The sequence below is a fragment of the Puma concolor genome, chromosome D1 (genome assembly GCF_028749965.1).
Source record: "Puma concolor isolate L17-30 chromosome D1, mPumCon1.1.hap2, whole genome shotgun sequence".
In the NCBI taxonomy this organism is placed as follows: Eukaryota; Metazoa; Chordata; class Mammalia; order Carnivora; family Felidae; genus Puma; species Puma concolor.
In genome coordinates this window covers 99,377,876-99,390,940 of record NC_141676.1, presented here as the reverse complement: position 1 = coordinate 99,390,940, position 13,065 = coordinate 99,377,876, and the positions used below count along the sequence as shown (strand labels likewise).

General features: G+C 53.6%; 1 long non-coding RNA gene across 1 annotated transcript; it reads right to left on the bottom strand.

Annotated features, from left to right (window-relative positions):
• Window positions 1–437: 437 nt before the first annotated feature.
• LOC147576920 (uncharacterized) lies at window positions 438–5,979 on the bottom strand. The gene is made up of 3 exons (XR_015240581.1): window positions 5,871–5,979; window positions 5,326–5,523; window positions 438–935 (listed from the first exon to the last, which is right to left on the bottom strand). It is a non-coding gene; the product is annotated as an uncharacterized LOC147576920 (long non-coding RNA).
• Between the last annotated feature and the right edge of the window lie 7,086 nt (window positions 5,980–13,065).

Genomic DNA, 13,065 nt, shown 5'->3' with positions numbered 1-13,065 from the left:
CCCTTTGCACTGACGGGAAATACCCAGAGCGAGCTCCGACCTGGGACTCGGGATCCAGGCCCACCACAAAGCACGGTGTGAGATGAAGCCCATCCCAAGGGCTGTCAGGCTTCATCTCCCTCATTGGTAAAATCAGTGCTTTGTGGGGGGGGCGCCTGGGTGGCTCAGTTGCTGAAGTGTCCGTCTTCGGCTCGGGCCATGATCTCGCGGTTCGTGAGCTCGAGCCCCGCGTCGGGCTCTGTGCCGACAGCTCAGAGCCTGGAGCCTGTTTCAGATTCTGTGTCTCCCTCTCTCTCTGTCCCTCCCCCATTCTTGCTCTTTCTCTCTTTCTCAAAAATAAATAAACGTTAAAACAATTTTTTAAAATTAATTTTAATTAAATTTTATTTTATTAATTAATTAATTTAATTAAAAAAAATTTTTTTTAAGTGCTTTGGACTCAGCGAGGCGCACAGCTCCTACTGGCCTGCACATTCCGTGAGGTCGAAGGACACCCTTGAGCGGCCAAACGGAGCATAATGCCTTGTCACAGCACAGTGACAGGCACACAGAGCAGCTGGGGAAGTGGCCAGAACCCCTGGAGGTCTTCAAGGAGGGATTCCTTAGAGATGGGGTTTTGGGGCCCAGCATCACGCCCTGTAGCCGGGGCGCAGGGGTGCTAGAGTGCCTGGTTCCAGGGGTCCCAAGTTGAGCAGGTGCAGCCGCTCTCAGTGGGGCTGACATCAGCAAGACAGAGGACCAACATCTCAAAGACCATCTCCAAAGTGCTGAAAAGACCTCCAGGTTTATATGAGGCAAGTATGGGGCAAAGGTCTGTGGGTTCCGTAGGTGGGCAATAAAGGTCAGGTGGATCATTGCCTTGGGGTCTTGCTGCCATGGGATGGTCATTATTGCTTGAGGGGGGTAGTTTCAGCTTCACCCTCAGGGTCTTTTGCCTGAGGTAAGAGAGAAACGGGAAAGAAGAACTCAGTCGGTTAGAAAGCACAGACGGAGGTCCAAATGGAGGTCGTCAAGTCGTGTTTCAGCCCCTGGGTTGCACGAAAATCGAGAGCAGCAGCCAAGCTTTCCCCGCCTCACGTCCAGGCCCTGGCCTGGGTGGAGGACGCCTCCTGGCCCCGGGCAGGGGTCCAAGGGACAGGGTGCCCGCTTGCTGACCGGCCCAGAAAGCAGACCAAGGTTTCCACTCCTCACTCCGCACTCCTAGCCTTTTCTCTGTGGCTGCACACGAGCTTCCTGCTACTCTCAGGGACACCCGCACAATAAAAAGGCCCTTTCAGAAGCTGTGGCTCATTCTCCATTCTCTGTCTCCAATCAATTCTCCTCTCTCTTCCTACTCTATTATCCGCAAGTCTTTGCTTTCCTGATTGCTGAATTCATCTCTCCTGATTGCCTTCCCCGGGACCGGACTCCCCTTGAGAGAAAAGAGAATGTGTGACCAGTGACCTGATGCCCTGGAGGGTGGGAAGGGAAGCCGTTAATGGCAAGGGAAACATAGCTAACTTTACTGAGCAAACTAAGGGTCAGGTTTACAAGCTGTACACATAGGAGAGTCATTTGAGGGGCTGTTACCCCCATTTTACAGATGAGGAAACTGAGGCCAAAGAGTACGATCACTTTGCCCAAGATCACAAAAGCAGCATGTAGGGAGGGAAAAAATATTTTCCTCTGTCCACCTTGGGTTCTCCAGCTGTGGCCCTGTAATTAGCCTGACCACAGACAGATTAACAAGAGAAAACAGAAATGTATTAATGTGTGCTTCATCCCACGTATACGTGGGAGCTCCCAATAGTGAGTAATCCCCCAAGGGGCGGATAGACTTGGACTCCTGTTCCGTCTTAGACTACATAAAGGAAAAGGGGGCTTTGGGGCCGGGGTGGCAAGTTGTGGGGAGGTAACTGGAAAAAATGGGGGGGTATAGGAGTTGTTTGGTAGGGCTGGGTATGCAGATATAAGTCAGGACCTGTTCCACTAATAAGAGTTGCGAAAAGTCTGGGGCACCTGGGTGGCTCAGTGGGTTAAGCGTCCGACTTCGGCTCAGGTCATGATCCTGTGGTTCACGGGTTCGAGTCCCGCGTCGGGCTCTGTGCTGACAGCTCGGAGCCTGGAGCCAGCTTCGTGGATTCTGTGTTTCCCTCGCTCTCTACCCCTCCCCCGCTCGTACTCTGTCTCTCTTTCTCTCTCTCTCTCTCTCACTCTCTCAAAAATAAATAAAACATTAAAAAAAAATTTTTTTTTTAAAGTAGTGAAGAGTCTCCTCTTCCAGGTACAGGAGAGACACTTTTCCAAATGGAAATTTCCTTGATTGATGTCAATCCCCTCTACAAAAGGAAAGCTCGTTCCCTGTTATAGAGCTTTCCCTATACCTGTTGGCTCTCCATGGCCTTTAGCTCTAAACAACCCATGCGCTAAGGAGACATACTTTGGGGGGGAGTAGTCAAGTAATGTCAGCATTTAAGTCCAAATGTCTTTGGCTTTCTTTGTATTTCCCTTCCCAGTTTCCCCCCCAAACGTTCACTGAGCATCTATTTTGTGCCAAACACCGTACTGTGGACCGGAGAGCCAAAGGTGAATGATGCCATGTGCAGCCTTCAGACGCTGTGGTCCAGATGGGGGACAGACCCGGAGACAAAGTGTGGTGAGTGGCATATGGAGGCGTGTGCCATGTCCTACAGGACCTCAGAGCAGGGCAGGCTAAGCAAGGTTTTGTTGGGGCGGGGAGGGCATCCCAGGGGAGTTCCAGAGGATGGGTCCCAGTCTATCAGGCAGAGGTGAAGGTGAGCAGGGGTGAAGGGACCAGGGCACGAAAGCATGGGCTGTCATACCTTTGCACCTGCAGAGCAGGGGATGCTTCCTGCTGGCATCCACGGATGCCAGGATTGCTGTGAAGGTCAGGGTCGTGCCCTTCCTCCCTCTCAGGGCCCCTTTCCAAGGGGCCTGGGTCAGGGACTCTACCCCGAAGCCTGGCTTCCTGGGGGATGGCTCCGCCAGTGCCTGAGGCCCTCCCGACAGCCACAGCCCCCTCCCTCAGCCGCATCTTCAGTTTAGCTAAGCTGCTGGGTCCCTTTGGGTTCGATACCATCTAATTGGTTGTGGCTAATCCCATATTAACTCTCCTCGCAGAAGCTAGAGGGCCTCTCCCCACCCTCCATCACGTCCCAGCCCCTACAGAAGCTTCTGTTATCATGTTTATGAGCCTCCACCACCACAGACAGGCAAATTTGCATATAAATAACCTGCCAGCACAGAAGGCTGCAAGAGGCACCTGGTAACGACTCTGTTTATTACTCTGGAGAGGGAAGGGGAGCAGGAAGGCCTTGTGCTGCGTGGCCCAGTCGGGATGGTTACATTTCCACCTGCTGATTAGCTGAGAAAGAGTCTGTGACCCTCAACTGCGGAGGAGGAACAAACATAAAGCCTCTCAGTTCCTCCCCTTTGGGAAACCCTATACCAATCTACGTGTCACCTGAGGCTGTAGGACCCACCTTCGTCACCAAGGCTGGCCCTGCCTGAGCACCGAGTCGGGTAGGCAGGTACGGCCCTGGGCTCGGTGCAGTTGGATGATGTGATGCAAAAGGGAGATGGGTCGCGTCCTCAAACAACTGTGTGTTGCAGAGGACGTGTCACAGACCTAGCCGGAGACACCGACCAGACAAAAACTTCGAGATGAGGTCTGTGCATAGCGTGGTGCAGCCTGAAGGTGCTGGCGGGGGGTCTTGTTTTGATATTTGCAGGGGGAGGAGCACGGGGGCTGCTTCTTGAAGAAAACCTAGACCTTGCCTGGGTGGAGACCCGAAGAGGATGCATTCCAAGCCAGAAGGAACGAAGTGAGTGAAGGCACTTGAAAATAATGCAAGGCTGAGTGGATTATCTGCGGGGCAGGGGACAGAAAGGAATAGGGAGATAAATTGGAAGAGCAGCAGAAGTTATGCTGGTGGGGGGAGTGGTACATGACAAAGTTGTGACTTCACCTCTTAGACCTCAAAGGTTTTTGAAGACAGGGGTGATGTCAGTTGGGGGGGGGCAGCTCTGCTGGCTAAAGCAGTAGTTGCTAAAACCGCCCCCCAAATGTGGGATGGCCTAACAGTTACCTAAGAAGGCAGGGAGGGATCACCCTTCGCTGGGGTCAGATACCTGTTCACACACCAGCAAAGCTTAATTCAGAATAGACCACGCCCCCTGACACCGGGAACCTGAACATCCATGAGCATCCAGTCTTAGGGGTGAGAGGCACACATTCAAAGCACAGGGAATCTATGATTGGAAAGGCAAAGGGACTGTAGAGGAAGTGAAATAAAAAAAAAAAAATCTCCCAACCCAGAAAACCTCCACCAAGGTAGAGGGAACAGTGTTCTTATCAAATACGCATTAAGCCAGAAGGCGATGGGCATCACCGCTTATCACCTACGAGAATTCAAAGACAGAATGTTCCTTTATCAATGTAAATTTTCTTGACAAAAGAGCCATTTATGCTCTGATTTTAGAGGTTTTCCCGCATCTGCTGTTCCTCTGTGGCCTTCCGCTCAAAACAATCCATATGCCAAAGGGGCATATTTTGGGGTGGCTTATTCTGATCCCCTTCGGTAACCAAGTGGCCACAACCCATTATCTACATACATACCCCTTGTTTATACACCATGATCGACGAGAACTCATCCTCATATAAGAGGTGTTGATAGCGCCATTTGTCACACATCCTGCCTTTACCTGGGAACTGGGCGACCATCTGTGTTAGTTTATTGGCTTTATCCAGAGGAAAAACAAACGCAGAATTTGCAACGGGAGGTAGTTTTGCAAACGGGAGCAAGGCACCCACCAAAGTTAGGCTCCTACCTTCCCACGGGAACGGAGAGTGATGTGCCCTCTCTCTCTTGATGTTTGCATTTCAAAAAGATGGCTCTCGGTCTTTGAGGAAATGCCTGAGCTCTGGGACCAGCAGGAGACTCATCTAGCCGTTATAAGGATTTCCAAACATTTGAAAAGGACACAGGAAAAAACTCCGAAAGAAAAGGGAGAGGAGGAAGAAGTCTTCTCCTTATTTTCAACCGGGACAATTAAGTCTCTTATTTTAATTCTTGCCCTTCCAGGACAAACAGGTTCCTGAGAGTAGCTGGGTCCTCCTGGGACAAGTACCGACCATATTGCCAGACCTATTGGAATCCCACCTCTGCCTTGTGCCAGCTGGTGGACAAGTCAACTCTCCTCCGCAGGTCGGTTGGCTCACCTTTGAAATGCAGATTAGAACTGCCACCTCCCGGGGTCGTCAGGAATAAATGAGGTACTATTGTAAAGTCACCTGGAGCACATGGGGCATCGTGAAATACTCACCTTTGAAATTAAAGTGTATGCTGCCGTGAGGGTTGGAAGGGCAGGATGAAGAGTCGTTCACCAAATCCCAAAGCACCGGACACTAGGGGATTCCTTTAACGCGCACATCAGATGGGTACGGAGCAGATCAAGGGGAACGCTCCTCTGAGCAGCTGGCCATAAATTCAGGGAGCTCATTCCCCGAAGAGATGTCACAGTCTGAAAATATAAATAGGTTAAGGGAGGGTGTAGGTCACTCATGAGTGCCATCTCCAAAGGGGCTGTTAGGGCAGTGGCAGGAGTTGGGCCACGATCCTAACTTTGAGGTTGACAGCTTCTAGGGTAAAGCCTTTCCCATAGAGTGGTCTTGGCAGCTCTGTCACAGGGAAGCTCTGGCCAGACAGATGTATCGCGGGTTCGGACTTAGAGGATAATTCTATTTCTGTGCTCCGCGGCCCACGGGTTCCCCAAATCCCCCAGAATGACAGGCTGCCCTGGCAGTGGCACCGTCCCTGCGGCTCCCTTGCCATTTCTGCCACAAAGCCCGCCGTGGGACACCTGCCCACCTGTGCTCCAGAAGGGCCACGTCCCTTGAGATGGGGGAAGGAGGGCACAAACACAGCCACAGTGGTCAAATTTCATGTCCCTCTGCACTCTCCGGCTCCCTACCCCTTGCCTCTGGTGGGGCTGGCGGGGGGGGGGGGGGGGGGGGGGGTGGCCTTCTTGTTGCCATAGCAACTGGATTCCCAGGGAGGCAGCCATCTTGGGACAGTGATGCAGCCCCAAGTTGAAGCTGCTGGAGTTCAGAGGGAGAGAGCGTCCTGTAGGGAAACCACACTCTCTGGCCAGGGTGACCCGCCGCTCTGGGGCTTTTCCCAGCTTGCTTTGGTGAGATCCCACCTTGCCAGCCCCTGGGGAGAGTCTGGAGGCTGAAAAGGAGGAGAAGCCCCCTTCCCCAGCCTCCCATGTTCCCATTGCCCTCTCAGGGAGTCAGAGAGGAGCAAGGATAGGCCCAGCCCAGCGCACTGGGCGGTAAAATCTGATGCCAGGGAGGGTGGTGGGGGAAGGGGGGGGAGAGGAGCCTGAGTGATGGCAGGAAGTAGATTTTCATCTGGGGTGGCTGTGGGCCAGAGGGGGGGCTGGTGGAGCAGGTGACAGGATCAGGCTGGGTGATGGGGGTGACAGAGCCCACAGGGAGGGCTGGAGCAGAGCTAAGCCAGGCGCTGGCTGGCTCCGGAGGGATTGAAGCAGGAGACAAAGGATTTGCTGCGGAGCCCAGCGCCCTGATGCTTTGATGCTGATGATGGAGATAGCCAGTCGGGGAGGGGGGATGAAGCCGGGGCTGATTTAGCACCTTGGCAGGCAGGACTGGCAGGACGCTTGCTCCTGGGACAGAGCCGCGTGGGCTTTGCCCATCCGTCCCGGCTGAAGGCGCGGTGACAGAGCAGGCCCGGCCGAGGCGCACAGAGCTGGCCCCGGAATGCAGCCCGCAAGCACATTTCACCCTTGACGTTCAAACCAATTCCAGGGCAGCTTTTCTCCGGAAAAGGAAGCGCAGTTCAAAGAGAACATAATGAATTGGCTGAAATAAATAGCTGATTAGTTGCAGATAACATCAGAAGCTCGCAGAGCGCAGTGGAGCAGCCCTTGGGCCCTGGCAGCCAGCCCCCCGCGCCCCCCCACCCCCCCACTGCTGGATACAGCCTCCCCTCCTCTGGGGGCAGGGCTGCAGGCTCAGCCTGCAAGTGGGTCCCAAGGCCAGCAGTCTCAGACAGCAGTCCTTGGCTGTCTGGACAGCACCCCCATGGCCATCCCCGAGAGGCCTGGCCTGTTAACGGAGTAAACAGCACGTGGGGAAAGGCAGTCCGGGCTCTGTAGCTGTCACCTTGGACGCCTTCAATGGCCTTTCTGAAAAAGGAGATAAAGCTCAACTAACGTCTGCCCTGACTGCTCCCAGGGAGCTTTCTAGAGCCAAATGAGAAAGGGTTATGGCACCAACTCTGGCCATTGTGGTCTATAAGACACCGCCCTCCATGAGGGAAGTGGGGGCTGTTTTGCTCACCTTTGCACCCCCCGGATTGAACATAATGCCCGGCACCGGTGTTTGTTGAAGGCTGTTGAATAAATGTGGACCATTCACTACCCCAGTGGCACCCCCAGCCATTCCTAGGTGGACTGGACCCCCCAAACTTGGGGGTCCAGCCTAGGGGCATTCGGTTGTGACGCTGCCTGACGGCCAAGCTCAAACGATATTTGGATTGGCCATCATTCTGAGTTAGTGGACGAATGGGCAGTTATTTGAAGTTTGATGGAAAGGGCGGGCCATGAGCTAGATTGCCTTCCGTGGTCCAGAAGCCTCACACAGGAGCAGAGCTGGGCTCCTCCCTGTACCCCACGCCCCAGCTGAAACTCCCCTGCTCCTTTTCCTCCGAGTCTTTTGTCAGCTTTCTGATGCAGAAGCAGGGATGGGGAGGGGGACCGGGTCATTTTATGACCTCCGTGTGCTATTCAGTCTGATACTTGGGAGGCCACACAATGTATCAATCCTCTTAAGCTGCACACACACTCCACATTAATTATAATTTAGCATAACCGGGAGTCGAGTGAAGTGGCAGTTGACTAGTTGACATGTTTTGTGGACGTGCAATCAAACCTTTATTAATTTTGATTTTGCAGTGTTCCTTTGGCGTCAGGGGGCCAATCGGTTCTCTTTTCAGGTACCAGATACTTCTGGAGGGCCTCCACTTCAGAGGACCCGGGCACCCAGGCAGCTGGGGAAAGGAGGTGGTGCCGGGCCACCCTGTGCTTCCCTAGAGAGGGGAGAGGCGGCGTGGCCTGTGGCTTCTCGGCATTTTCGTGGGAAGTAGGAGACAGCATCTGTGCCTAGAAACAGTCACCATTTGCTGTGTGACCCCGGGAGAGCTGCGCGATGGTCTGGGCTTTAACTTGGAAGCCCTTTGGAATAGGGTTTTCAGGACTGGAGGCTCCAGGCAGAGGACGATCACCAAGCCTTGTCTCCCCCACATCAGAAGGTGGGACTGAGAGCGTGTGTGGGGGCTCCAGGCACCTGCAAGATTCTTTGCCACCTGGAGAGACACCCTACGGGGGGCGTCGGCAGCTGGCACATGAAACTGGGGTCTGTCTAGGCCCCTTTTTGGTCTCCAGTGACCCTCACTGGTCATCTCCTATAATTATTGTCCTGTTTCCTGTCCGTCTGGGGACAAGGGGCCTGGGACAGTGGGGCTCTGGCAATGCTGTGTCATCTTTCTTTCTTTCTTTCTTTCTTTCTTTCTTTCTTCTCTTTAATTTTTTTAAACGTTTATTTATTTTTGAAAGACAAAAACAGAGCACAAGAGGGAGACACAGAATCCGAAGCAGGCTCCAGGTTTGGAGCTGTCAGCACAGAGCCCGATGCGGGGCTCGAACCCACGAACCGTGAGATCGTGACCTGAGCCAAAGGCGGACGCTTAACCGACTGAGCCACCCAGGCGCCCTGCGTCTTCTTTCTGACAACAAATAACGTGTGGCTTTTCCACACTAGGACCAATTCTGTACTCTCTGAAACCAACCCTGTGTCCCATAATTCAATCCTATTCTGACGCTAACGACCCAGAGTTAGTGTCAGACCCCCTAGGTCACAGGGCTCAGTCCCACAAGACCACCCCCACTCCAAACACCAGTCACAAGTCCTGACTGACTGGCTGTAAATCATGGGTTCTCACAGCCTCCTCTCAGGTGCAATAATTCCACAGAACGACTCACAGAACTCAGAGAAACACTTTATTTATGTTCACCAGTTTATTAGAAAGGATGCGACCGATGGAAGAGACGCTCAGGGTAAGAAATGAGGGAGGGGTGGGGTGGCAGAACTCCCCCGCCCTCCCTGAGCACCATATCCCCAGCACATCAGTATTTTCAACAGCGCGGAAGCTCTCCAAACCCTGTTGGTTAGGGGGTTTTATGGAGGCTCCGTTATGGAGGCATGGTTGATTAAATCAATGGCTGCTGGTAATTGGAACCCAATCTCCAGTCCCTCTCTAGAGTTCCAAACCTCTAACCCAGGCTCAGGCTTTCTGGCCACCAGCCCCCATCCTGAAGCTGTGTAGCACCCCCCTCCCACACACACACACACATTCCAACCCAGCTGGAGTCCTGGCATCAGCACGCAAAAGACACTCTTATCACTCAGGAAGATTCCAAGGGCTGGAGGAACTCTTTGCCAGGAACCCCGGACAAAGACCGGACCAGATGTTTTTATTTTATTTTATTTCATATAGTATTTTTTATTATGCCACAAACAACTTGCAGTTACCCTCCAGTCCTCAGCGGGACGACCAAGTGTGGGCTGAGCTTGGGTTTCTCAAACATCCCCCCAAAGCATATCTTTGGGTCACCAGGCAGACCCCCAGGGTTTTTTCCAGTGGGACGTTTTCTAGGGCAGCCCCACCCTGCACATTGTCTAGTTAATCAGGCCCTAAGAGAAAGACCCAGAGAGACAGAAAGGAGGGTAAAGATACTCTCCCATCGCCTTTGAGCCCCTTCCTGGAGGACCTGAGAGCATCCGTCCTCGTTTCCCGGGCTGAGTCTCCATGTCTCGGGAGCAGGACCCGCGCATTCCTTGATAAATAACGCATCTAATCCCAGTTTTTCAGGAGCTCACCTGGTCCAGACTTCACGATAGGGACTTCTCTTCCTCCTCCTCCCACCTGAACATGCAAACACCCCATCTCCCCAGAGGGTAGAGAGGCCAGAACAAACTTCTGGGAGTGTGTGGACAGAGACACGAAAACAAACCTGGCCCCTGGCAATTTTCCTCTCTGGGTTTTATAAACCAGTGCAGTTTCTGAGTGAAATCGGATCCATGTGGGTCCTGATTCATTTGCGCACTGGGAAAGTGTTTGTGCATGAGAGAGAAGGAGATCCCAGGGGCCCCTTTCAGTTGATTTAACAAATCCCTTTCAAGCTTTTATTTTTTCATTAGGAAGCAGAAGTTGCTTGTTCCAAAACCACACACGCACACAAAGGCACATATACACACACCTCCCTGGTTTCAAATTCTGTACCTCTCCAGGCCCTTCGGCCTGGAATGTCCTCATGAACCAAGAGTTAGGAGACACTTTTCCATCTCCCCCACTTAGCACCTGCTGAGAAAGGGCCCAAGAAAGAAGTCTAGGAAGAACTTGCAGGAACTGGGTGGAAAGGAGGAGGGTGTCCTCCTGCCCTGGGAAGCCGGTGCCCTTGCAGCCTCCTGTGTCAGAAGGACAGTGGTGGCTCCCGACCCACCTTTCTCCCGTCTGGGTTCAACTTCAGTTTGGTGGGAGGGTCTTGGGCTAAGAACAAAGACCCAAAGGGGAGGGGGACGGCCTGAGCCATGCCGTTGGTTTCCCATTGTCTCTGCTGGGCAGGACCTTCCAGAAGCACCCACAGCAGCCCTTCACCCACAACACCAGACACAGACTCCAAGGTAAATGGAAGAGAAATGGAGTCCAGGGAGAGCTCAGCTGTGGTCCCAGCTCTCCGGTTACTGGCTTTGCGAACGTGGCCACGTCACTGAACCACTGAGCCTCATTGCCCTGCCTCTGCAACATCTATGATCTGATTACCTTCCAGAAACCAATGAGGATGGGCACGAAGGTACTTTGTAAACTGCCAGGTCCTATGGAAAGGTGAGGTGTTGGAAGTACCTATCTTGGGAGGTGTCAGTTAACAGTCCTATTTGTAAATGTTCTCAGGACAAGGGCTAGGGCGACTTCCCCCAGTCACTGTGTCATAAGTGCCCGGAAAGTCCTTCCTAGCATCCACTTGAGTTGCTTCTGAAGCATCTCACATCTCACGTCATCAGGGGACCTGAGCACGCTGTCCCGTGACAAGTTGTCCCGACTGTCTGTGTGCATGAACTGTGCACATGTCCCCCGCTGGGAGAGTGAGCGTGGCCGGGACGGGAGGAGGGCGGGACTCTGGTAGGGTCTCCCCTCTGAGGCCTGGACCGCAGGGAGCAGTGCAGCACCTCCGTTGCCTAAGGAACCACAGAGCGAGGTCTCTCTCCTTCCTTCCTCAGAAGGAAAGTCACCTGAGCAGGTTTGGCCGGTTTTCTTTTTTTTTATTTTTTAAATTTTTTTTTTTTCAACGTTTATTTATTTTTGGGACAGAGAGAGACAGAGCATGAACGGGGGAGGGGCAGAGAGAGAGGGAGACACAGAATCGGAAACAGGCTCCAGGCTCTGAGCCATCAGCCCAGAGCCCGACGCGGGGCTCGAACTCACGGACCTCGAGATCGTGACCTGGTTTGGCCGGTTTTCAAATCAGTGGGTGTGAAAACGCACCCAGATCTCAGGTTATGAAGTGGGTCATTTTCATCTGTGCAATTTGTACCCACTGACCTTGTAGCCTCCCCGAAGATGGGGTACCTTCTCACCTCCTCCTGCATCTGATTTGCTGGCAGATCTCAGACTCATCTGCACCTTTTGGAGCCATTTCCTTCCACTTAGGAGTAAATGGTGGGGCCAGGGAGCATGCTGATGGGAATGGCACTCACCCAGGGGTGGCCCTTCTTTCTCTCGTGCCCTTCTAGGACCTTGCCTGGCACACAGGGAGGCCCCAGTGCACCGAGCTTTGCAGCCTGCCTCTGTCTGCACTCACAATGCAATCACACAACCTGTCTGTGAGCATAAAAACGGGTTTTCTCTTCTAATGACTCCCTTAACTGAGCTGGTGGCTGCCCTCCCTCAGGGCCCCGTGGGTAAGAGCACTGGAGAAAGACGGCCCCTTGCCTCCGCATCCCTCGGCCCCTCCTCCCCTCTGTCTCTTGGAAGCAGAGGAGCACAGATGGACACATTCCTTGAATGGGCCCAGCGCGGGGAAGAGGGGAGAGTACGCTGAGCGACAGGAGGTGGGATGCACGGTCCCCAAGGGGCTCCCCCGCTCCTGCCAGCCCCATCTCGGTTCCATTAACCTTGCTCCGCATGTGCTGTGTTAATGGGCTGGGAAGGACGGATCACCCTGCTCGCCTACAGAAAGGAGCAGCTGCTACATGTTGCCAACCTCAACGGCGGCTGAGAGGGCGGGACTCAGGGCCCAGGCGGCCCTGGCTTGTGACCTGGCTCCCCGCTGCACCCCTCACCCCTGCCCCAGGGCGATGTGAAGGGTGAAGGGCAGCCTGATGCTGACAGGCCTGGAGGAAAAGTCCTCCCTTGATCCTCGGAGCCCCTCCTCAACAGCTAGGGAGACTCCATAATGTCAACTTCCTAAGTGCAGTAAAAGGGTCTTTGACGAAGCGTCCGTTCTATTAACTCTTCCACTTCCGCCCGGTGGGCCTCGGAATTCACTCATAGGCTTGCGAGGAAGAGGAAGCCGTGAGGCAGGTTTCACGGAAGCAGGAGGACAAGCAATGTGGCAAGTTGAATGTCACAGGCTCGAGTGGTGCAGAGACCCAGCACTGGTGATGCCTCCATGGCTGAGGATGGGCACGAAGGTACTTTGCAAACCGCCAGGTCCTATGGAAAGGTGAGGTGTTGGAAGTACCTGTGTTGGGAGGTGTCAGTTCTATTTGCAAATGTTCTCGGGGAAGGGCAAAGGTGGCTAGAAATCTCCCAGAGATTTCTCCTTGCCACGTTTCACAGTGCTATCCCCGAGCGGGGCTAGTCCCAGTCTTGTGAATCGAGGCAGGATCGCAGCGTCAACGGACAAGGAAAGAATAAAGCCATGGGCATGGGAGGGAGAAGTGAGAAGCCACAGAAGAGAGGGCAGATGAGTCCTTTTGGT